Source organism: Oryctolagus cuniculus, chromosome 8 (genome assembly GCF_051225735.1).
Source record: "Oryctolagus cuniculus isolate XC-2025 breed Fujian yellow rabbit chromosome 8, ASM5122573v1, whole genome shotgun sequence".
Lineage (NCBI taxonomy): Eukaryota > Metazoa > Chordata > Mammalia > Lagomorpha > Leporidae > Oryctolagus > Oryctolagus cuniculus.
The window spans coordinates 2,015,762-2,043,098 of NC_142874.1; the positions used below are offsets into that span (position 1 = coordinate 2,015,762).

The window sequence follows — 27,337 nt, forward strand, 5'->3', positions numbered from 1 at the left end:
AACAAACAGAAATTGAAATAATTTGTCATTTCTCATAGAGCCTTACAAAATATGCTAAAGGATTTGCTACACACAGACATACAAAAAGAAAGCCATCATCATGAATAAATGTGATGGCAGAAAATTCCCCAATAAAAGTATGAAAGAAATCCAAAGTAAATGATAGGAATATTCATGGAAAATGGCAGGGACAACAGTTACTTATAAATAGTTACTTTGGATGTAAAGGACTCCACTCTCCAGTTAAATGATACAGGCTGGCTAAATGGATTCTTTTTAAAAGACGAATCTACTTTCTGCCTACAAGAAAGACATCTCACTAACAAAGATACATGAAGACCAAAAGGATGGAAAAAGATATCTGATGCTAATGAAAATCAAAAAATGCAGATTTAACCATCTAATATCAGAGAAAATAACCTTTAACACAAAAATGGTTAAAAGAGACAAAGAAGGGCACTGTGTAATGATTAAGGGATCAATTCAACAGAAAGATGTGACTGTAATAAATGTATATGCACCCAATGACAGGGAACCTGTCAGGTTATTTAAAAGAACTGCTAATGGATCTAAATGGAGACATAGACTCCAATACAACAGTAACAGGCAAATTCAACACCCAATTTCATCCTTGGATAGATCAATCAGGCAGAAAATCAACAAAGAAACAACAAAGCTAATTGACACTATGGACCAAGGGGACCTATCTGATATCTACAGACCTTTCCACCCCACAGTTGCAGAATACACATTCTTCTCATCAGTGTGGTGAACTTTCTCCAGGAAAGACCATACACTAGGCTATAAAGCAAGTCTCAGCAAATTCAAAAAAATCAAAATCATACCCTGCATCTTCTCTGATCACAATGGAATGAACTAGATCATATGCAAACACATGGAGATTGAATAACATGCTCCTGAATGAATAGTGGGACATAGAAGAAATCAAAAGAGAAATCAAAAAAAACCCAGGAGACAAATGAAGACAAAATACACCATATAAAAACTTATGGGACACAGCAAAAGCAGAGTTAAGAGGGAAGTTCATAGCAATTGGTGCCTACATCACAAAACTGGGAAGTCACCAAATAAATGAGCTGTGAATGCATCTCAAGGACCTAGAAAAACAACAAATTAAAGCCCAATTTAGTAGGAAGAAATAAATAACTAAAGAAGAAATAAACAAAATTGAAACAAAAAACACAAAAGATTAAGGAAATGAAGAACTGCTTTTTTGAACAAATAAATAAAATTGACCTACCATTGGCCCATATAACCAAATAAAAGAGGGAGAGGACTCAGATAAATAAAATCAGCCATGAAAAAGAAAATGTAGATATGGTCACCCTATAAATAAAAAGAGTGATCAGGAGTTATTACAATGAGTTATATACAAACAAATGAGGAAACCAAAAAGAATAGGCCCAAGTCTAGGAGAAGACAGTTTAAAAATGAAGTGGAAAGAGTGCAGTCTCGGGGAAAAGTTAGGGAGAGAACAGCAGAGGAAACTACACAAATTGGAGGAACATAATGGAACTACTTAGAGGGCAAGGACATGCACAACTTAGGAGTCCAGCAGTGGAGAGCCTCTGCACCAATGTTGGAGAGTGAAGTAAGACCAGACTTCAGCAGCACAAGCCACTGGCAAAAATGCTGTAGGAAAAGCCTAGAAGGAATTTGGCTTGGAGCACTGTGGGGGATAGTGTACCTGTCAAACCGGAGAAAACAAGACAAAGGGGGGACATGTTTTCTCTCTCCCTGATCACACTGCAAAGGCATCATGTAACAAGCTGACACCAAGAAAGTGTCATTTTCAACATATGTAACACCTGTGCCAGCTTGTGTCCGCTCCCAGCAACCAGCCAAGCAGAGACTCCTGAGTGTGGTGGAGAGAACATGACTCGTGACTGTGGGAGGCTTGTGTGTGTGGACTTCGAAAACACTCATGATGCGTGGGAGGACTCAGGGTGTGGCTGAGGCAAGAGCAGTCACTGTGGGAGGCTCCACATGATCAGGGCTCCCTGGTTACCTGGCAAATGACATTGCTGGGGAATCTGAGCTTACACTGAAGACTGTCCAGGTTCTTGTGGCAGAATGGACAAATAATATACTCATTGGGGCTAGCACCCAGGCACTGGCCTCTTTCGAGGTGAGGAGCTCAGCTAATTCTATGCAAACAGACAAGAAGAAACCTCCCCTCTGATTAAAAATGAAAAGGAGATTTACCACACCAAACCTGGATGTGTCACCTCAGACACACCCTTCACCCTGGAGTACAGAACAGAGCTCCCTGGCCATACCCACCAGACACCTCTAGATATTCCCTGAAAGCAGACACTAGTCACTCAGACACAGCTCAAAGACAAAAGCCACCATACCAAAAAAAAAGAAAAGAAAAGAAAACAACAAGTATCTCCACAAATGCCAAAAATAAATGCACCAATTCAAGAAACAAGAATAAGGAAGGCAACATGACACCCCCAAAAGAATACAACACCTCAAACCTAGATTGTAAAGATGATGAGATTGAAGAAATGCCAGAAATGCAATTCAAACAATTAATCATAGGATTACCTAGGAGGAATCAAAAGCAAATTCATGAACTAATGAAATCCCTACATGATATGAAAGAACATTTCTGCCACAAAATTGGGATTCTAAAGAGAAAACAAAATGAAATATTAAAAGTGAAGATTTCAATAGAAAAGATAATACTTACAGTGGAAATCATTAACAGAATTGGGGAAACAGAAGAAAGAATATCCAACTTAGAAAACAAAGAACAGGAAATTATATAGTCAGAGCCGGCGCCGTGGCTCAATAGGCTAATCCTCCACCTTGCGGCGCCGGCACACCGGGTTCTAGTCCCGGTCGGGGCGCCGGATTCTGTCCCGGTTGCCCCTCTTCCAGGCCAGCTCTCTGCTATGGCCAGGGAGTGCAGTGGAGGATGGCCCAGGTGCTTGGGCCCTGCACCCCATGGGAGACCAGGAAAAGCACCTGGCTCCTGGCTCCTGCCAGGATCAGCGCGGTGCGCCGGCTGCAGCGGCGGCCATTGGAGGGTGAACCAGCGGCAAAGGAAGACCTTTCTCTCTCTGTCTCTCTCTCTCACTGTCCACTCTGCCTGTCAAAAAAAAAAAAAAAAAAAAAAGAAATTATATAGTCAGACCAAACACAAGAAGAAGAAATTAGAAAACTAAAAAATACGATTGGAAATCTACAGGATACAATCAAATGACCCAACATATGGATTATAAGAGTTCCTGAAGGTGTGGAAAAAGAGAAAGAATTAGAAGGCCTTTTTGGGGCCAGCGCTGTGGCACTGTGGATTAAATCCCCAGCCTGCTGTGCCAGCATCCCATATGGGCACTGGCTTGTGTCCCAGCTGGTCTTCTTCCGATCCAGCTCTCTTCAATGGCCTGGGAAATCACTAGAAGATGGTCCAAGTGCTTGGGCCCCTGCATCCATGTGGGAGACCCGGAAGAAGCTCCTGGCTCCTGTTTCCTGGCTCCTGGCTTTGGATCAGCTCAGCTCTGCCCATTGCAGTCATCTGGGGAGTGAACCAGTGGAATGGAAGACTTTATCTGGCTCTACCTCTCTCTCTGTAACTCTGTCTTTCAAATAAATAAAATAAATCTTTTTAAAAAAAGCAAGTCCCAAAGGGACAAATGCCATATGTTCTCTCTGATTTGTGAGAACTAATAGAGCACCTAACAGGAAATCTGTAGAAGTGAAATTGAAACTTTGAGAAGTGATGACTTGAACAGCTCTTGTCTTGACTGTTGAGGAACGAGTTTTTTTCCTTAATAGAGAATGGGACTGGGAAGGAAAAGGGAGGAGAAGGTGGGGTGGGAGTGTGAGTGGTAGGGGGCTATGGTGGGAAGAATCACTATATTCCTAAAGTTGTACTTATGAAATTTGTATTCATGAAATAAAAGGTTCCTTTGGGAAAAAAAAAAAAAAACAACAAAGATTCCTGGACACAATCTACCAAAATTGAGACATGAATACATAGAACACATAAACACACCAATAACCAGGATGGAGATTGAATCAGTAGTAAAGACCCTTCCAACAAAGAAAAGCCAGACATTTAAATAAGAACTAATTCCAACTCTTCTCAATCTATTCAAAACAATTGAAAGGGAGAGTATTTTTCCAAACACTTTCCATGAAGCTGGCATTACCTTAATTCCTAATTTAGAAAATAATAATAGACCAATTTCCCTGATGAGCATAGATGCTAAAATCCTTAGCAAAATACCAGCCAATTGAATACATCAGAAAGATCATTGATCCAGACCAAGTGGGATTTATCCCCGGTATGCAGGGATGGTTCAACATGTGAAAATCAATAAATATGATACATCATATTAACAAACTGAAGAACAAAACCATATGATTATTTCAATAGATGCAGATAAAGCATTTGATAAAATTCAAGATCCTTTTACAATGAAAATGTTAAGCAATTTGGGTACAGGAGGAATATTCCTCAACATAAGGCAAAATTATGACAAACACACAGCCAGCAACCTATTGAATGGGGAAAAATGGCGGTATTTCAGTTAAGATCCAGAACCAGACAAGCATGCCTACTCTCACTGTTGCTATTTTATATTGTCCTGAAAGTTCTAGCCAGTGCCATTAAGCGAGAAAAAGAAATAAAAATGATAAAAATTGGGAAGGAAGAAGTCAAACTATCACCATTTGATGATGGCATGATTCTATATATAGGGAACACAAAAGACTCCATGAAGAGACTATTGGAACTCAGAAAAAGGGTTTAGTAAAATAGCAGGATCTAAAATCAATAGCCTTTATATATACAGACAATGCCATAGCTGAGAAAGAACTTCTAAGATTAAGTCCATTCACAAAGTTACAAAAAAAAAAATTGAAATAATTTGGAATAAATTTAACCAAGGATGTCAAAATCTCTACAAAGAAAATCTCAAAAAAATTAAAAAAACAAAATAGAAGAAGACATAAAATGTGGAAAAATCTTCCATGTTCATGGATTGGAAAAATCAACATCATCAAAATGTCTATGCTACCAAAAGCAATTATAGATTCAATGCCATCCCAATAAATATAACATTCTTCTCAGATCTAAAAAGCATGATGCTAAAATTTATATGGAAACACAGAGATCCTGAATAGCTAAAGCAATCTTAAACAACAAAAATAAAGTTGGAGGCTTCACAATACCAGATCTGAAAGCATACTACCAGGCAGTTATACTCAAAACAGCCTGGTAGTGACAAGAAAAAAAAAAAAAAGACAGACAGACAGACATGTAGATCACTGGAACAGAAAAGAAACTCCAGAAATCAATCTATGTATCTACAACCAATTGAAATTTTACAAAGGAGCAAAAATCAATCCCTGGAGCTAAGACAGTCTCTTCAACAGTTTGATGCTGGGAAAACTGGAACTCTGCAGAAGTATGAAATAAAATCCCTACTTTACACCTTACAAAAAACTCCACTCAAAGGCCAGCACTGTGGCTCAATAGGCTAATCCTCCACCTTGCGGCGCCAGCACACCAGGTTCTAGTCCCAGGCAGGGTGCCAGATTCTGTCCCGGTTGCTCCTCTTCCAGACCAGCTCTCTGCTATGGCCCGGGAGTGCAGTGGAGGATGGCCCAAGTTCTTGGGCCCTGCACCCCCATGGGAGACCAGGAGAAGCACCTGGCTCCTGGCTTCGGATCAGCGTGGTGCGCTGGTTGCGGCGGCCATTGGAGGGTTAACCAATGGCAAAGGAAGACCTTTCTCTGTCTCTCTCACTGTCCACTCTGCCTGTAAAAAAAAAAAAAAAAAAAAAAAAAAAAAAAAAAAAAAAAAAAAGAAGAAGAGGAAGAAGAAGAAGAAAGAAATAGCCAAAGGAGCTGAACAAACATTTTTTAAAAACATTTATTATTTATTTATTTGAAAGAAGAGTTACAGAGAAGCAGAGGCGGAGAGAGAAGCCTTCCATCCACTGGTTAATTCCCCCAAATGACCACAATGGCCAGAGCTGAGCTGATCTGAAGCCAGGAGCCAGGAGCTTCTTCCAAGTCTCCCACATGGGTGCAGGGGCCCAAGGACTTGTGCCACCTTCTACTGCTTTCCCAGGCCATAGCAGAGAGCTGGATTGGAAGTGGAGAAGCCAGGACTTAAACCAGCATCCATATGGGATGCTGGCACTGCAGGCAACAGCTTTACTCGTTACGCCACAATACCAGCCTCTGAACACACATTTATTTAACACACATTTATTTATTTGAAAGTCAGAGTTACACACAGAGAGAAGGAAAGGCAGAGAAAGAGAGGGATCTTCCATCCTCTGGTTTAGTCCCCAATTGGCTGCAACAGCTGGAGCTGTGCCAATCCAAAATGAGGAGCCAGGAGCTTCTTTCCAGGTCTTCTATGCTTTCCCAGGCCATGGCAGGAGCTGGATATGAAGTAGAGCAGCTGGGACTCAAATCAGCACCTATATAGGAAGCTGGCACTGCAGGCGGTGGCTTTATCTGGTATGCCACAGCACCGACCTAAACACATTTTTCAAGAGAGGAAATTGAAATGGCCAACAGACATATGAAGAAAAGAATTTCTATATTAAAATTGAATTTAAGGATCATTTAGAATAACTCCATTTATTTATATTTGATTTTGTTTCTTTCTGCCCAGTTTCATAACTATCTATATGCATTTTGGTAGATTAATGCTTTTTATAAAAGATTCATTTATTTATTTCAAATTCAGAGCCTCATAGAGAGAGAAGGAGAGGCAGAGAGAAGTCTTCCATCTGCTGATTCACTCCTCAATTGGCTGCATTGGATGGAGCTGTGCTGTTCTGAAGCCAGGAGCCAGGAGCTTCTTCCAGGTCTTCCCATGCAGGTGCAGTGGCCCAAGGACTTGGGCCATCTTCTGCTGCTTTCCCAGGCCATACTAGAGAGCTATATCAGAAGTAGAGCAGCCAGCTGGTGCCACAGCTCAATAGGCTAATCCTCCACCTAGCGGCTCCAGCACACCGGGTTCTAGTCCTGGTCGGGGCGCCGGATTCTGTCCCGGTTGCCCTTCTTCCAGGCCAGCTCTCTGCTGTGGCCCAGGAGTGCAGTGGAGGATGGCCCAAGTGCTTGGGCCCTGCACCCCATGGGAGACCAGGAGAAGCACCTGGCTCCTGCCTTCGGATCAGCGTGGTGTGCAGGCCGCAGCGCGCCGGCGGTGGCGGCCATTGGAGGGTGAACCAATGGCAAAAAGAAGACCTTTCTGTCTCTCTCTCTCACTGTCCACTCTGCCTGTCAAAAAAAAAAAGTACAGCAGCCAGGACTCAAACTGGAACCTGTATGAGCTGCCAGCACCACAGGTGACAGCTTTACTGGCCACACCACAATGCTGGCCCCAGATTAATACTTATTTTTAGGGGTATTGCAAATGGCATATTTTTAACATTTGAATTCCAACTGTTCATTTTGATATAAAGAAATTTCTTACAATAGTTCATATACTAATTTTGTATGTTTCTCCCTGTCTCCATCTACAATCATCAACAGTTAAGATATTGCACTTTTTAATATTTATTTATTTATATATTTATTTGAAAGGCAGAGTTAGAGAGAATGAGAGACAGAGAGAAAAATCTTCCATCTGCTGGTTCAGTTCCCAAATGGCTGCAATAACTGGGGGCTGAGTAAAGCTGAAACAAAGAGCCAGGAGCTTCTTCTGGGTCCCCCACATCAGTGCAGTGGCCAAAACATTTGGGCCATCCTCCATTGCCTTTCTCAGTGCATTAGCAGGGTGCTGTATTGGAAGTGGGGAAGCCAGGTCTTGAACTATCACCCATATGAGATGCCAATACTGCAGGCCATGGCTTTAACCCACTGTGCCACAGTGCTGGCCTCAATACTGCACTTTCAAAATGCTAACCTTAAAATTTTGAACACCACATTTGAGTGATTCAGTCTGAGATCCAATAGAAACAGTGGGGAACCACCAAGTTGCTCTGAACATTTTGTGCTCAAATGCCTGTTCCTGTAATTGATATTATACAACTCTCCTTATAGAGAGCTAGTCTGAAGTTCATGGCCTTAGAGCACATTGGTAACTTAAAATTATTTAAAGATAATGATCGATGCTCTTGCAGAAAATTATCTGAAATGCTGACCAGAAGAGGCCCACAACCACACAGTGGGGGAGTCTGTGCACAGTCATGGTGGTTTTTGATAGAAGTTTAGAACTTTGACAGGACATGAGCTGGCATGTAGCATAGTGGGATAAGCCACAATCTGTAATGCTGGGATAAGCTGCAACCTGTGATGCTGGTTCAAGTCCTGGCTGCTCCACTTCCGATCCAGCTCCCTAGAAATGTACCTGGGAAAGCAGTGGCAGATAACAAAGTACCTGGGACCTTGTGATCCATGGGGGAGACCTGGATAAATCTCTTGGTTCCTGGATTGAGTATAACCTAGCCCTGGCCATTGCAGACATTTGGGGAGTGACCTGGAAAATGAAAGTGCTCTCTCTTTCTCTCTGTCTCCCCCTATCTCTTTTTTAAAAAGATGTATGTATGTATGTATGTCATTATTTGAAAGGCAGAGTTAGAGAGAGAGATGGACAGAGAGAAGTCCTCCATCTGCTGGTTCACTGCCTGAATGAACACAGCAGTCAGAGATGAGCCTGTCCAAAGCCAGGAGCCAGGAACTCCCTCTAGGTGTAGTGGTCCAAACACCTGGGCCATCCTTTGCTGCCTTCTCAGACACACAGTCAGGGAGCTGGATCAGAAGTGGAGCAGTTGGGATTCAAACCAGTGCCTATATGGGATGCTGGCACTGCAGTCAGAAGCTTAACATGCTATGCCACAATAAGTTTTATTGTAGTTGAGTCCCTTCAGGTCTTTATAGATATTGTATATTAACCCTTTATCAATTATATAGAGTACAACTATATTCTTCAGTTCTGTACGTTCACTTTGCTGCTGAGTGTTTTCTTTGCAACACAGAAGCTTCTTTGCTTTTGGCTCTTTCTTCTTTCATTGCCTGTGCTTCTGGGGTCTTTTCCAAGACATCTTTGCCTATGCCAATGTCTTGCAGAGTTTCCCCAATGGTTTCCTCTAGTAATTTGATAGTATCAGGTCATAGATGTAGATCCTTGATCAATTGTGAGTTGATTTTGTATAGGGTGTTAATACAGGTCTTATTTCATACTTCTGAATATAGAGGTCCAATTTCTCCAGCACTATTTGTTAAAGAGATAGTCCTTTTTTCAGAGATTGATTTTTAGTTCATTGGTTGATTGTGGATGCATGGATTAACTTCTGTGGTTTATATTTTGTTTCTTTGGTGCACATGTCTATTTTTGTGTCACTTCTAGGCTGTTTTGTTTATAACTGCCCTGGCCCTGTAGTATGTCTTGAAATCTAGTATTGTTATGATTCTGACTTTACTTTCCTTGTTTAAAGTTGCTTTAGCTATTTGGGGTCTCTAGTGTTTCCATACAAATCTGAGAATAATGTCCTTGGTATTTTTACTGTGATTTCATTGAATCTAAATTGCTTTGGCTAGTTTGAACATTTTTATGATATTAATTCTTCCAATCCACAAACATGGAATATTTTTCCATTTTCTTTTGTGTTCTTCTGTTTTTTTTTTTCTTTAATGTTTTATAATTTCCATTGTGGAGATCTTTCACAACTTTAAATTTTTTCCAAGATATTTAATTTTTGGGTAAACATGTTTATAGCATCAACTTCCCAAGTGTTTCAAGGATTATTTTTAATACAATATTATAATTATAAAAGGCATTGTTAAATACCCATCCCAGATAATAATTTCTGTCAAATCATGTGAAAGTAGATATAATTATAGATGTGAATTTTAATTACAAATATAGATATTGATGAATCCCTTAAAATTCACTATGGTATTTTTGTTTAAATTTTAAGTCATTCCTGAATATAAACTCATGAGTATCATAAAATTTGTGGCAGTGAAGAATGTTCATAACTTACATTCCTACTTTCTCTGCATTCTGAATGATTTAAAGCTAGACATGGAAGGAAATGTGAGCTTTATAGCCCACAGAGTTGTTAGTCTTGGTGCTTAGCAAAAAAGACTCCCTTCTGTTGCCCCAGTACCTTGCATCCTTACCTAGTCACTTGCAGTGCACATATTATGTTCTAAATTTACAGTATAAATGAAGGCAGACAAGAACTCATGTTCATTTGTAGGCATCCTAAAAACATTCTAAGTACAACACAAGGAAGTATGGTAGCTCATTTACTCCTTCCCATATCTCCAATCATGTAAGTCATTAAGAAATCCCATATAGAGGAACAACTGAGGAGAGGTCAGGAGCAATGCTCTAATATTTAGGCATTTTTCTTTGTGGAGTGGGCTGAATCCTTGTCAGTCTAAATTCAAACACTCTGCCCCCCAAAAAACAAGAAGGCTAGAAAGGTGATCATACCCAAATTTCTTCTTTTAATTGTAGAGAATCACTTGTGTGGGGCCAGCATTGTGGCACAGCAGGTAAAGCTGTTGCCTGCAGTGCTGGCATCCCACATGGGTGGTGGCTTGAGACCTGGCTGTTCCCCTTCCAATCCATCTCTGTGCTATGGCCTGGGAAAGCAGTAGAAAATGGCCCATGTCCTTGGGCCCGTGCACACACATGGGAGACCTGGAAGAAGCTCCTGGCTACTGGCTTCAGATCAGTGCAGCTCCCACTGTTGCAGCCATTTGGGGAGTGGACCAGCATATAGAAGACCTCTCCCCCACCACTTCTGCCTCTGCCTCTCTGTAACTCTGACTTTCAAATAAATACATATTAAAAAAGAGAATTTCTTGTGCCGACTACAGTCACCATATTAAATACTGAGAAGAATGTGAAAATTTTGAATTTGAGCAAGGAATTCCTCTCATATGACATGGGTATGAATCTATTGTAAGAACAATATGTATGAGTACATGTTTATAGAATATTCCTGCAGTGGTTTTAGAGTTCTGTGGACTTCAATTTTGTAAAACGATGCCAAATTATTTTTACTTGTTTTCTCAAGAGATATATCAATTATTTTTCTTTGAAGTGAAGAGACAGCTTTGCACAGTGGCAGTATCGTAGCCAATGAGGTTTATCCGAGGTGCGATTATTGTTAATTGAAGTCAAGAAACAAATTGTAAATGGTTGGAAGCAATTAATTCTGGTAGGTGGTAGTTTGCAATAACCAGTAAGGATGAATGAAAATACTTATATAGAGATAATGTTACAATTTTAACATGCAAATAAAAAATGCATTTCAAAATGAACATTTTATAAATGGTTCAAAAATAAACATTATAAATTCTCTCCTTAAAATGTATTTCACTTTATAAACTCTCACTTCTTATTCTCAAGACATTAAACTGCGACATGCTTTTATTGGGAAGCAAAGAAAAATGTTCCATTTCACAATATTGAAAACATACAATTTTAAGTTTTGTTGAACAGTTTATAATAGTTGTACTTAAATTTTTAGGCATAAGTATATTTTCTTCATGATGCACCATAATAGATATATTATTTTAAAGGTAGTGGAATATCTGGGGTAAGTGATCTAAGTTTTCATTAGAGCAAGCAACTTGCCCCTGTGTATCTAAACTTAGACTGAGTTTCATATCACAACATAATTTACCTTCTGTGCAGGAAAAGTAAAGGATGTTAGATTTCAAATCACAAAATAAGACAGTCCAATTTACTTCTGGTTCTCAGTGATATATTTAGTGTGGTTTAGAACACCATGCATTCATGAAAGCTAGATGTTTATTCAAAAATTCACTTTTGTACCTTTTTTTTTCTTTAGCTCTAAAGGTCTAAAATTTTCCTAAAGAACAAGTTTTTTTAAAAAATACATGTTCATATGTGTTTTCTGCTGTAATCAATTTCTAAAGTGTATACACTGACAAGAAGAACTACACAAAGTACGGTCATCGAACAAGGTATATCTCCTGAGAGGGGCTCCAGGCGGCTCAGCCAGTGCTACTGTTTGTGTTTTCCACACCGCAGGAGCCCTCAGGAGGATGCTAGGACTCTGGTATGCAGTGGGCTGGTCGTCAGGACCACGGGGTGGTGTGCAGTCCCCGACTGCAGCTTCTTTGAACCCTGGGGCATCAGCTTTCCAATCTCTGTGTGGTGAGGGAGAACTTTAACTTCCAGTATGACCTGATTTCCTTGAGGCAGCAGATCTCAAGCAGTCCTCTCAGCGTAGGGGTCTGGGTCAGTTTTCTTGTTGCTAATCGTGCAGCAGCACAGGCTTGGTGTGTGAGAAGGAAGCGGTATTATTGACCTCATGGTTTTGGTGCAGGGTCTAGGGGCAGCATCAGGTGATGATCTTCTTGTTGGTAGAGTCCTGGGGTGGCACAGAGACCAGTGGACAGACAGAAGGGGTGCAGAGGGGGCCAATCCAAAGTGGTCTATGTTGCGGTCCCCTAAGGATAAGGCATTAATCCATGAACACATGAATGGATCCTGATCACTTCCTACAGGGCCTCACCTGTTCTCACTGCTGAATTTCTCATCACTGGATTAACCGTGCCCATGAGTTTCAGAGGGGATAAACCATGTTTAATAGAGAGCATGCAGGCTAGCAGGAGGTCCCTAAATTTCCAGGTCTCCTCCCACCTAGTTTTGAGATTTAGTGCTTGTGTCCCTCATGTGGAAGAAGGCACCCTTTCTTAGGGCTTTCAAGGAAAAAAGGAAAGGACTTCAAGCTTTTCTTCCTACTAGGATCACCTATTATTTTCATTGCTTGCAACCTCATCAGATTTTCTGAATCATGAACATGCATATTGCCTGAGTATTACCAAGAAAATCTTACAAGTTGTCATGTGACATGCTAGAAAGGACCCGTGTGTGTTGAATGTCCTTATGTACTTCTGGTGTCATGTCAGGGATTTTGTGCTTCAAAAAATGTTCCCAAGGTCATATGTTTATATTTGTTTTTGACAGGCAGAGTTAGACAGTGAGAGACAGAGAGAAAGGTCTTCCTTCCATTGGTTCATCCCCCAAATGGCTGCTATGGCTGGTGTGCTGTGCTGATCCAAAGCCAGGAGCCAGGTGCTTCCTCCTGGTCTCCCATGTGGGTGCAGGGCCCAAGCACTTGGGCCACCCTCCTGCCTTCCTGGGCAGCAGCAGAGAGCTAGACTGGAAGAGGAGCAACTGGGAATAGAACTTGGGGCCCCAACCGGGACTAGAACCCAGGGTACTGGCACCGCAGGCAGAGGATCAGCCAAGTGAGTCATGGCGCCAGCCTATGTACTTCTTTTAAGCAGTTCATACTGAACAACATTTTCATTATTTTCAGTTCAGGAGAGCCAAAGTGTTATCTTGTAGTGTTTTTTTTTTTTTTTAAGAATAAGCGAAGAAAAATCCTGTAGTACTTATAATATACAAATGAACTATACTATTACATATAAATTAAATGTTATATTTTTATGAAGATAAATGCCTAGTAATAAAAGCAAATTTTAAGTTTATTGATTTATAGAATTTCATTTTTGGAAGGGAACCTTCAATATCAGCCAGTTTCATTAAAATTATAATATTTTTTCACTTTTAAGCAATCTCTGGTGTTATTAAGATTTCTTCACTAAACTTACACATTAATAGAATTATCTTAAAATACATTATTAATTACTTAAATACATTAATATAACACATTGGAAAACAAGTCTTACTACCTGCTATTGATTATAGTTATCAGAAGTATTAAGATGTTGTCACAAATTTGAAACAAAAAATTGTTTTGTCTCTGAAGTGATTTTTCAGGAATAATGAATAATGGAAATCTACAAGAGATGTTTGGATAACATTTGCCTCATGGACAATTCATAGAAATATAGCTATTTATCTCTAGTTGTAGGCTTAATTTTGAAGTTATCATTTTTATGGCAATGTGATAATACAAATGACCACAAATCAAATAATAAAATAATTGAAATTCCTATACTTTGAGAAAATGGATAACTGCTCTGTTAATGTACCAAAAATAATTTTTCTATACTAATTTATTAGAAACATTTCAAAAATATCTCTTTCAATTTGGGGAGAGGTAAAGTAATGAAAAAAATCAAAATTTCTGAAAATTAAAGTATTTGCATTTAATTTGTTCATTTTCTGCCTCATCACCAATGTAGTTCTTTAGTTGGATAGAAAAAAAGTAGATTCAGAATCTACATTTGTTGACCACTAATAACAGAGTAGGGCAGTGAAGCATCATTAGCCCAATGACAGGATTTCAGTGGTGGGGAAATCAGGACTCTTTCTGAATTTTGTTAGGGAAATGTGTTCTCATTTTATGTGGAGCTGTCCACTTTTGGTATTTTTATTTTAATATATATTTTAAAGTTCAGCAGAACTCAGCCCTAGGAGTGTCTACCTCAATTTTTGGGAAAAATCTGACTAATTTTTAAGAATGGGGCATCAATATTGTTTCCTTTTCTCAGTTTTGAATATAGTGTGTCATTCTGTGAAAACCACCTTGCCAGTGTGCTTTTTGTTTAGTTTTGCTTTTTAAGTGCAAACTTGAAAGTTTTACTTATAAAAAGTGACCTTTATGTTTTTCCATATGATTGACAGAGCTTTTACCCAGTTATCTTCATTGTATGACAATAAATCTATTCAATAAAGATTAACAAATGCATTAAAAGTGCAAATAATCACTATGGTATGTTTGCTGGTTTTATTTATGATGATGTATTGATCATCTCTGTCAGGTACTGTGGTAGATATGTCTATTGGAAAATATAATTTCGTTTCCCAAAAAGGCTAGCAAGTTAAAACCCTTCTGCAATTATGAAGTCATCCTCTGATAACTTACTGATTCATTTCTTGCTGTCAAAATCAAGAAACCAATTATCTGTTTGACTTGGAGATATTAGGTCACTGTGGTACTATGAAGAAAATTATTTAGTGCCTTTCAGCTAGTGAAATGATGATTGGTGGGTCTGTTTGTTGAACAAAAGGGAGGAGGGGAAGAGCACACATTAGCTATAAGGTTGTAGCTATCTCAGTGGAGGTAGTCATTTCAGTCTTTGGAATTAATTCTAGAATTTAATGATAACTTTAAGTTTGCATAAAAAGTGGTTAGTAAAAAATTTATTTACCTTATATAAACATAAGACTATGTTTTAAAACCTTCTTTCCCAGCCAAGATACTCATTTTAATACAAAATGGGAAAATATTCAATACAGTGTCTCCTTTTGGAGGCTTCCTACAAGTGAAAGCAGATTTGTGGGGGATGATTGGGTTTTGAGCAACTTCCTTGCTTCAAAGACAAAACCAACATTACCTTCATCTGTCCCTAAAGTGCCAGACCCAAGCTACTTTTAAGAAGCTACTGTACTCCACCTGCCTTGGATGAAGCAAGCAGCCCCTTTGCTACCAGAATTCCCCAGAAACAGCATGGGCATTTTCCATGGTAGAGACAGCCCTTGTGAATTCTGCAACTGCAGGAGCTCTGGAGCTCTACTTGCTTGCTCTGTATGATATAGAGAAATTCTCACAGCCTCATATGGCTAGTAACCAGTAGCATCTCATACAGAATTCCAGAGTACCAGAACTAAAGAGGCCTCTTCTGAAACTCTTGGCACATGGTGCTGGAAGGCAGGACAGTGCATCATTTTTGCATGCCTTGTAGGCACAAAGGAAAGTTCTCTCCACTATCTGAAGCTCTAGGATTGCTGCTGCTGGTGTTATAAGCCCTGGAATAACACTCATCTGTGGGAGTTATACAGTCCTATCTTTGTATGCTTCAGGCTGGAATTCAATCCCTGGAATAATTGGCAGTCAACCTGAGAGACCTGGATAAGGACCCCGCTGTATCCTGTATCTCCAGGGCTGGCACTCTGTGTACTGTATTTCAGAGAGTCATGTAAATACACCTAGACCCTAGGGAATGGAGCCTATAAGCATTCCAGTGCTCCAGCCCCAGACCTGCTGATACACAACCCTCAGCATAAACTGTATTCACCCTGTAGGACTCAGGGAATGTCTCCTTAACATTTCCCAGACTTGGGACTTGAACTCATGATGCTAAATTTCTGGGTATTATTCAGGCTAACATATCAGGACCTGGGGAATGTCTTATCCACATAGTATAGTAAAAAGGCCATAAATTTTGCTGCCACAAGCACCAGAAATATTCATGTTTGCCTGGTAGAAAAGGGTAGCATGACCAGAAATGTGGATACAGACATCACAAACCCCAGTATGACTGACAACTCTAGGGACTAAGAACCTATGGAAGCTCACGCCACTTCAAAGTCATACTGTAACATCCACAAAAGGCTGAAGAACGGAAACCTGTGGCACATGTAGACAATGCTGACACTGATTACTAATGAAGAAATCAAGTCTCAAAAACTTCAAAAGATTGAAATCATACCATGTACCTACCTTCTCAGACTGAAATCAATCAAACTAGACATCAATAATAATAAAAAAGGGCACTGGAAAGTTCACAGGTACATGAAAATTAAACAACATGATGACCAATGTATCATTTTAAAAAATTAAAAAGAGGTCAGAAAATTTCTTAAACCAAATGAATATGAAAACACAACATATCAAAGCATAGAACACAGCAAAAGCAGTATTAAGAGGAAATTTTATAATGACAAGTGCTTACATTTAAATTTGAAAGATCTTAAATAAATGGTCTAATGCTGCATCTCAAAAACCCAGAAAAAGTGGCCAGCACTGTGGCGCAGTGGTTTAACACCCTGTCCTGAAGTGCTGGCATCCCATATGGGCACCGGTTGGAGAGCCGGCTGCTCCACCACTTTCTATCCAGCTCTTCTTCTTCTTCTTCTTCTTCTTCTTCTTCTTCTTCTTCTTTTTTGGACAGGCTGAGTTAGACAGTGAGAGAGAGAGAGACAGAGACAGTTATAGACAGTGAGAGAGACAGAAAGGTCTTCCTTCTGTTGGTTCACTCCCCTATTGGCTGCCACAACTGGTGCTGTGCCAATCTGAAGCCAGGAGCCAGGTGCTTCCTCCCGGTCTCCCATGTGGGTGCAGGGACCCAAGCACTTGGGTCATCCTCCATTACCCTCCCAGGCCACAGCAGAGAGCTGGACTGGAAGAGGAGCAACTGGGACTAGTACCTGGTGCTCCAACCCGGACTAGAACCTGAGGTGCCAGCACCACAGGTGGAGGATCAGCCAAGTGAGCCATGGTGCCAGCCTCTATCCAGCTCTTTGCTATGGCCTGGGAAAGCAGTAGAAGATGACCCAAGTCCTTGGGAACCTGCACCTGTGTGGGAGACCTGGAGGAAGCTCCTGGCTTCAGATTCGCACAGCGCTGGTCGTTATGGCCAATTGGGGAGTGAACCAGTGAATGGAAGACCTCTCTCTCTGCCTCTTCTCTCTGACTTAAAAAAAAAAAAAAAAAAAAAAAAAAAAAAAAAAAAAAAAAAAAAAAAAACAACTCTGACTTTCAAAAAAATATAAATCTTAAAAAAAAAAAAAAAAAAACAGAAAAAGAAAAATAAGCCATAGGCAAAAATTAGCAGGGCACAAGAAAAAATAAATATAAGAACAGTCATAAATGAAATTGAAACTAAAAGAATATTAGAGATATAAAACAAATAGCTGGTTCTTTAAGAAGATAAACAAAATAGAAAAGCCTTTATCCAGAGTAACAAAAAAAGAAGAAAAAAACCTCAATAAATAAAAGTTGAGAAGAAAAGTAGACATTACAGTTGATACTACAGAATATGATGTGTCATAAAAAGCTGCTATGAACTGTGTGTTAACAAATTAAAAGCCTCAAGTAAATTCCTGAATAATACTACTGAAGTAGTAATTAATAAAAGTTTCCCAACAAAGAAAACCCTAAATTCTATAAAACATTTAAAAAGGAATAACTCAAATACTCTTCAAATTACTGCAAAATATTTTAGAGTATACAAAACTGTAAGGGGCCAGCACTGTGGCAGAAGCAGGTAAAGCCCTGGCCTGAGTGCCAACATCCCACGTGGGTGCCAATTTGAAAATTTGAAGCCTGGCAGCTCCACTTCAGATCCAGCTCTCTGCTAATGGCCTTGGAAAGCAGTAGAAGATGGCCCAAGTCCTTGGACCCCTGCACCCATGAGGAAAACCCAGAAGAAGCTCCTGGCTCCTGTCTTAGGATTGGCTCAGCCCTGGCCATTGCAGCCATTTGGGAAGTAAACCAATGGATGAAAGACTCTTTCTCTCTTGCTCACTCTTGCTTTTGCTATTTATCTTACCCTCCCCCACCTCTGTGTAACTGCCTTTCAAGTAAATAAATACTTTTAAAAAAGAAAACTATAAAATACTTTTCAGAAAGCTGGCATTACCAATACCAAAACCAAAGACACAACACAAAAAATAAAACTACAGACCAGTATGCTTGATGAACATAAATGCAGAAGTTTTCAACAAAACATTAGTAAACCAAATCCAAAGCTACATCAGTGATTATACAAAACAGTAAGTTTGATTTCATCTAAAGATGCAAGGGTGATTCAACATTTGGAAATCAAAAACCTCATAAATCACATCAACAGAATGAGGGAAAAAAATCATGTGAGCATTTTAACAGACACAGAAAGCAGTTGATAAAATCGAATATCTCTATAATAAAAAAATCCTCTACAAATTAGGTTAAAAAGAACACATCTCAAAATTATAAAGCCTTTATAAGACAGACCAACAGCTACTTTTATACTGAAAAGTATAAAGCAGAAATCACTTCTTTTCAAATATGGAATAAGAGAAAAATGTCCATTTTTCACCAGTCTTATTCAGTATATTGTTGGAAGTACTAGCAAGAACATTTTGGAAGGGAAAATAAATAAGGTAATTAAAATTGGAAAGTAGTAATTCGAAATAGCCATATTTGGGACCAGCTCTGTGGTATCATGGGTAAAGCTACCGCCTGCAGCATTAGCATCCCATATGATCACCAGTTGGATTCTTGGATACTCCACTCATGATCCACCTCTCTACTGATGCACCTGGGAAAGCAGCAGAGGATGGACCAAGTGCTTGGGCCCCTGAACCCATGTGGGAGACTTGGATAATCTCTAGCTCCTGGCTTCAGACTGACCCAGGCCTGGTTGTTGCTGCGATTTGGGGAGTGAACAAATAGATGGAATATTTCTCTTTCTATGCCTTGCCCTCTCTGTAATTGCCTTTCAAATAAATAAATAAACTTTTAAAATTAACATTTGTAAATTTCATGATGTTGTACCTGGATGAAAACCAAGCACTACAGCAGAAAGCTGTTAGAATTTATAAATCAGTTCAGTGAAATCACAGTTACAAAGGGAGCAAACCAAAACAGTAGGATTTTTATGTACCAACAATGATCTCACTGAAAGAGACATCAGGTTTGAAATCCCATTCACAATATCACAAACACAATCCAATATTTAGGAATAAATTTAACCAAAGAAATGAAAGATCTCTACAATAAAATTTATAAAATATGGATGAAAGAAATCATCAAGGACATAAAAATGTGAAGATATTTCTTGCTCATGGATTGTAAGATTTATTATCATTAAGAATCTATAGCATCTTAAGTATGCATTCAGTGCAATCCTTGTCAATATACAAATGACATTCTTTATAGAAGTAGAAAAACAATCCAAAAATATGTATGAAAAAACTACCCAGAATAGCAAAGTAAACTTGAGCAAAAAAGCAAAAACAAAAACAAAAACATGCTGGACAGACACAGAAAGACTAATACCACAGGTTCTCCTTTATATGTGGGAGCTAAAATCACCAAAAAGAAAGGCCTGTATCAATTTTGATGAGAATACAATGTTTTCTCAAACTTCATTTAAAATCTTTGTCAAACAAACTGATAGGAATTATGTACTACTCTATATTTTTTAAATAACACTTGAAGATATTACATAGATTAGTCCTTCCTTGTTTCATTTCTTGTATGGGTATTCATTTTCTAGTCTGTCTGTGTCCTTTAAAATTGTTTCCTATTTGTGTCTTCTTTGTACATAGCAATTCTGTTGATTAGATGGATAGATAGATATGTCTCATTTAAAATAATTTTTAACTTTTTTCTTTATTAATTTGAAAGGCAGAGTTACAGAGAGAGAGAGAAAGAGGAGAGACACAGAGAGAGAGAGAGAGAATCTTCCATCTACTGATTCACTCTCCAAATGGCTACAACAACTAAACTAGGCCAGGCCAGAGCCAGCCAGAAACCAGGAACTTTTTCTGGTCTCCCACATGGGTTCAGGGGTCCAAGAACATGGGGCATCTTCCACAGCTTTCCCAGGCTATTAGCAGGGAGCTGGATCAGAAATGGAGGTACCAGGACTCAAACTGGTACCGATTTGGAATGCTAGCTTTGCAGGCAGTAGCTTTACATGCTATGCCACAATGCCAAGCCCTATATTGATCTTGTACCTAGCAATCTGTGTCATTTCATTTTTCAATAAAGGTCGAGGCATCATAGTACCTAATTCAAAGCATATTACAAAGTTTCAGTAATAACATAAAATTGTCAAATAGATCAATGGAAGAAAATAAAATGTCCAGAAATCACTTCATGTGCATTCAGGCAACTGATTTTTGACCAAAGTTCTATAGAGTGTACATTTAAAAAGGGGTAGTCTTTTCAATAAACAGTTCTTCAAAACTAAAGTGTGTGTGTGTGTGTGTGTGTGGTATTAACCTCTCATTATATATAAAATCAACTCAAGGTGGATCAAAAACCTAAATTTAAGATTTTAATCTATGGCTCTGAACTTTCTGAAAGAAAATATAAGGGGAAACTCTCCAAGATATTTGTGTAACATGATGACTTCTTGGATAAGACCCCCAAAACACTGACAAATGAAGAACTAGACAAATGAATTTATATCAGACTCAGAAGCTTCTGCACAGCAAAAGAAGCAATCAGGGAGTTAAGAGAAGTCTGAAAAATTGGGAGAAAATATTTGCAAGCTCCAACAAAGGGTTAATATGAGAGTATATCCATATATTTTTTTGAAAAGCTCATATTAACTTTTATTTAAGTATGTATATATAAAAGTTTAATCTCATAATTTTAAAGATACATAATTATATATTATGCTGTCGATCTAGTTTATCCATTGTCATGAATCCTTTTGGTCCCTGAACTTGCCTTTGCTTCCTCCCTTACAGCTCTGCGCAGAATACAGCTGCATCCACCATCATGGGTACTAATGAGATCCCAGTCTCAGTTCTTTGAGGATGATGAGGGGCATTCAGCACCATGAACATGTTATTTGAACATAAATGAGAAAATAAAAACTCTATGAGTGATTTTCATGAGGTTTTTCACATAAAGTGTATTACATATCCCTATAGATACCAGTTTAAAAATGAGCAAAGAGGGGCTGGCACTGTGGCACAGCAGGTTAACACCCTGGCCTGAAGTGCCGGCATCCTATATGGATGCCAGTTCGAGACCCAGCTGCTCCATTTCCAATCCAGCTCTCTGCTATTGGCTGGGAAAGCAGTGGACGATGACCCAAGTCCTTGGACCCCTGCACACGTGTGAGAGACCTAGAGGAAGCTCCTGGCTCCTGGCTTCGGATTGGCACAGCTCCAGCCATTGTGGCCAATTGGGGAGTGAACCATTGGATGGAGGACCTCTCTCTCTCTCTGACTCCCTGCCTCTCCTCTCTCTGTGTAACTCAGACTTTCAAATAAATAAATACATATTTAAAAAATGAGCAAAGGACCTGAATAGACAGTTCTCAAAAGTATAAATGCAAATGATCAACACACACACTCACACACACACACACATATATGCTCAATAATGTTAGCTATCAGGGAAGTGCAAATTAATATCACTTCACCCTTATCACAATGAATATTATCCAAAAAGGAGAAAGCATTAATATGTTGGTGAGGATATAGAAAAACTAGAATTTTATACACTGTTATCAGGAGTGTACTTTATACAGTCACCATTGAAAACAATATTGAGATGTCCTAGAAATCTAGAAATAGAATTTCTATATGCTCCAATGATCCCAACACTGAGTATTATCCAAAATATTTAAACTCATTGTATCAAAGAGATTCTGCTCAACCATGTTTATAGCAGAACTGTTCACAATAACGAAAATATGGAATCAACCAAATATGCTTAATAAGATGAATGGATAAAGACAATGGGATATATATTCACAATGAACTATTATTCAACTATGAAAAGAATGAAGTCCTGTCATTTGTAGCAAAATGGGTGCTACAAATAGAGAACATAACATTGAGTGAAATAAGCCAGACTCAGAGACACAAAAACTGCTTGTTCTCCTTTGCATGTGGAAGTTAATATTAAAAGAAAAACTTATCCTGAACACAGAATGTTAATTGACAGACACTGGGCTGGGTGAAAGAGATAAAAGAAATTTGGATTAAAAAGTTTAGAAATATAGCTGTGGTTCATTAATTGTGATAAGTATATAAGTATAATGATATGAAATATTATTAGAGCATAAGGGGCCAGAGGTATGGGGAAATTTGTAATGTACCTCAAAAATCTTGAGGGAAAGATGTCTATATCTGGAAATATTCTATTAGAACCTTTAAAAATCAAAGAGAAAGTTAAAATTCCATAAAGTCCAGAAAAAGTAAAAAAAAACTTGAAAATGATGAATTATCAAATGAGTCTAAGATATTTCTAAAAATATGTGTAAAATATGGTAGCCAGGAACAGTTGTAGTATTGTGATGGAGTTGGGGACCTCATAATAACAAAGCCAACCAAGATGGCCATGGGATTCTACTGCTAAGATTGACTTGCACTAGGATGTTAATATACAGGTATTAGTATTAACTATAATTTATTAAACAGATGAAAAAGCATGCAGATGATATGAAATAAATAAATGATGATCACTTTGAAAGATGTGAGAAATTTTGTAGGAGCAATATAGAGTGACCAACAGATATAAATGAAATTGTTGAAAACTAAACAATTACAATATATTAAGAAGAAATATAAATTAAAAATTTTCACAAAATTTAAAAATCCACATCAAATACCATTATAACCATGAAGGAAAAGTGTCAGTAACTTGAATTAAACTATTGACACTTTCAGAAATCAAAGATAAATGTCATAGTTCTGGAAAAATTCATAATTGCCATCAAATATGATACTTGGAAAGGGAGAATGACCAAATTTGCCTAAGAAGTCTCTGAAAAATTGTATACATGAAAATTGTCAGAAAAACTTATGCAATTTTGTGGCCAATGAAAGTTTCTTTAAAAACAAAATACAACCCTGTCGGAATAAGATTGAAGTCGGCAAACTCAAAAGGCTTCCATAGCCTTGTCAACTCATGACTAGAGCATAGGGAGATTACTGATGCCATAAACAAGAGTGTCAAATTGTTAAGTCAACAACAGGAGTCACTGTGCACTTACTCCTCATGTGGGATCTGTCCTTAATGTGTTGTCCAATGTGAAGTAATGCTATAACTAGAACTGAAACAGTATTTTACACCGTGTGTTTCTGTGTGGGTGCAAACAGATGAAATCTTTACTTAATATATACTAAATCGATCTTCTGTATATAAAGATAATTGAAAATGAATCTTGGCCAGTGCCGTGGCTCAATAGGCTAATCTTCTGCCTTGCGGCGCTGGCACACCAGGTTCTAGTCCCAGGCAGGGTGCCAGATTCTGTCCCAGTTGCCCCTCTTCCAGGCCAGCTCTCTGCTATGGCCCGGGAGTGCAGTGGAGGATGGCCCAAGTGCTTAGGCCCTGCACCCCATGGGAGACCAGGAAAAGCATGTGGCTCCTGCCTTCGGATCAGCGTGGTGTGCCAGCCACAGCACACTGGCCGTGGCGGCCATTGGAGACTGAACCAATGGCAAAAGGAAGACCTTTCTCTCTGTCTCTCTCTCTCACTGTCCACTCTGCCTGTCAAAAAAATTTAAAAAAAAAAAAAGGAAATGAATCTTGATGTGAATGGAATGGGAGAGGGAGCAGGAGATGGGAGGGGTGCAAGTGGGAGGGAAATTATGGGGGAGAGCCATTGTAATCCATAAACTGTACTTTGGAAATTTATATTTACTAAATAAAAGTTAAAAAAAATACAACCAAGATGGCCTCAAGTTCACAGTGGTTAGATTAGCTTTAAATGGGATACCAAGGATACATGTGGGTGATATAAGCTCAAACACACACACACACAAAATAAATACATAAAAAGAGAATCCAGGTGTTATGAAATAAAATACACTGTGACCAGGGTAAGTAACAATTATTTTCTAGAAGTAATAGCAGAATGACAAGCAAATATGAGGGAAATTACTGGAAATGATAATAATTACCTTAAAAAAGGAAAATGAAATAATTTTCACAAAATGTAAATCAAATGAAGATCATACACTTATCAGAGAAATCTTTAAAATAGATGGATTTTAACTCATTCTATTGAAACTTTCATATATTAATAGGAAGTTTAGAATTTCATGAAATATAAAAAAGAACTTGAAAAGAACCTAATGTAGTACCTGAAAAGAGTGACTATCATGTGGGTCTAAAATGTCTCTGAAAACATGTGTGCATGACGGTTGCTAGCACAACTTAGAGAATTTTGATGGAGTTCATGACCTCATAATGAACACTTAACCAACATGGCCATGAATTCACAGTGGCAGGTCTGGAATACACTGGGATATTAAAGAAAAATACAGGTGATGGTAATCTTAAAGACAGTAATAAAAACATGTTGGATTTTTATGAAATAAAATGATGACTGTGAGTAGAAAGGAGTAATTCAGTAGGAGCCATAATAGACAGGCAATGAGATAATGGGAAAGCTAGTGAAAAATAGACTATTATAATACATTAAAAAAGAAATATTTTTTAAAAAACAATAAAATTGTAAGTCAAAGATTGTGCTGCTTATTAGAATTAGCTCAAAATATGTTAGTTTTTAAATCTAGTGAAATTTAAAGTTCCATAATAATCAAGAAATGTACTAAGTATATTACCTGGTACTTGTGAATGACTACATTGGACAAAGATAGCCCTGAAAAATTTTGTATATGAACATCATCAGGACAACTTATAGAACTCTGAGGAAGCTGGTGACTCAGCTTCACAGTGTAAGTACTGCCTTCAGCTAAGATACTAAAGATGCTCATAAGTGATATGTCTAAATTCAAAGAAAAGAAAGTTTAAAAGTGATACACACCTTACGATATACAATATATTGTCATTACTGTGAAAAAAAATCAGTAGCTTGGTCAGAACTATAATAAAATGACAGAGATAAAAGGGAAATTGCTGAGAAGTAGCTCATTATAATTACATTTAAAAAACAACCTTTTCTGTAAATGTAAATTAAAGATGGTATCAATTAAGGGAATCTGAAAATTTGCCAGCATTTGTAACTAGTCTTTCACAGCTTTTTTTTAAAAAAAGATTCATTTATTTACTTGAAAGAGTTACACAGAGAAAGAAGGAGAGTCTGAGAGAGAGAGAGAGAGAGAGAGAGAGAGGTCTTCCATCCACTGGTTAACTCCCCATTTGGCCACAATGGCCAGAGTTGCGTCAATCCGAAATGAGGAGCCAGGAACTTCTTTTGGGTTTCCCATGTGGGCCATCTTCTACTGCTTTTGCAGGCCATAGCAGAGAGCCAGATCGGAGGAGGAGTAGCCTGGACTGGAACCTGCAGCCATATGGGATGCTGGCACTGCAGGTGGTGGCTTTACCCACTATACCACAGTGCTGGCCCCTGCCACAGCTTTTAAAGCCCAAAGATGGGGCTTGGCAGTGAGGTCTTCAGCAGAGAACTCCAGACACCTGAACCTTTCCTTGGCTGTGTTGGAATCGCTTTAAGGAGACATCAATGACTCTGCCAAGTATGAGATGTTTACATTTCAGAATGGAGGTGTTCAAATTTTATGCAAATACCCCGAGATTGTCCTGCAATTCAAAATGCAGCTGCTGACAGGGAGACAAGTCCTCTGTGACTTCAGGCAGACAAAGGAGAGTGGAAACATGGTGTCCATTAAGGCTCTGAAATTCTGTCAATATCAATTATGCAGCAACAGTTTCTTTTTTCCTATATAATTTGGACAGTTCTCATGCCAGCTATTACTTCTGCAAACTATCAATTTTTGACCCTCCTCCTTTTCAAGTAGAGATTCTCAGAGGAGAATATTTGCATATTTATGAATCACAAGCTCTGTTGCCAGGTGAAGTTCTGGTTACCCATAGGATGTGCAGCTTTTGCAGTAGTCTACATTTTTGAATGCATATTTATTTTTCAGCTTACAAAAGAGAAATATCAATCAAGTGTGCATGACCCAAATAATGAGTATGTGTTCATAGCAGCAGTGAACACAGCTAAAAAATCTGCACTGACAGAACTCTCAGGCACCTGGGCATGGCACACATTGGTCAGGTCCCCTCAACTTGAAGTGAGAGTCCCTTGTTTCCTCGACTAGAGTCTGACTTGACTTGATAGGACCACATCCATCTCCTGCTCATGTTTTGTTCATTCTGGACCAGTGACTCTAAAAGCCAGCAGGATTTGCACAGATTTCCTTGGTGCTGCTGCTTTCTCAGAACAAACACCTCCTTGCAACTAGCTTTATAGAAAGCCCATCTCATATGCACTCAACAAACAGACCTCACTGGGAAGGAATCCCTTTGTCTAGGCCTACTTTTAGCAAGGCAGTAAAACAACTCTTTTATTTTTTTTCTTTAAAGCAGCCATTTTTTTTTTCTTTAAAGCACAGCCAGCACTGTGATGTAGCAGATAAAGCCGCCACCTGCAATGCCAGCATCCCATATGGGCTCCAGTTCAAATCCCGGCTGCTCCATTTCCAATCCAGCTCTCTGCTATGGCCTGGAAAAGCAGTAGAAACTGGTTCAAGTCCTGAGCCTCTAAACCCATGCAGGAGACCAGGAAGAAGCTCCTGGATCCTGGCTTCAGATCATCTCAGCTCTGGCCATTGTGGCCATCTGGGGAGAGAACCAGCAGATGGAAGACCTCTCTCTCTGTCTCTCTCTCTTTTTCTGTCTCTCTCTCTGCCTCTGCCTCTCTCTGTAACTCTGCCTTTCAAATAAGTAAATAAATCTTTTTAAAAAATACTATCTGGAACATTCAGATACTTAGTGAAAATCTGATTGATTTTTAAGGTTAATCAATTCTCCTTGATTTTGATTCCGTTACTTGAGCTCTGGGCAAAAACAGAAAGTAGGGCGATATCAGAACAAGTAAAGCTGTAGAAGGACTTCTAAAGAAGAGAAAAGATTACATGGATAAAATAATCTAATGAAAATCTTCCTGATAACTATGATTTTTGTCTGACTTTAGTATCTTCTCACTA

At 38.8% G+C, this 27,337-nt stretch overlaps 1 protein-coding gene and 2 pseudogenes across 1 annotated transcript in view; 2 read left to right on the top strand and 1 right to left on the bottom strand.

Moving 5' to 3' along the window:
• LOC149124793 (inducible T-cell costimulator-like) overlaps window positions 1–26,449 on the top strand; it is a 60,105-nt pseudogene extending 33,656 nt beyond the window's left edge.
• LOC103345491 (zinc finger protein 717) overlaps window positions 1–27,337 on the bottom strand; it is a 554,757-nt gene that overhangs the window by 362,570 nt on the left and 164,850 nt on the right. The window lies entirely within an intron of this gene.
• Window positions 11,070–11,193, top strand: LOC149124794 (U4 spliceosomal RNA; annotated as a pseudogene).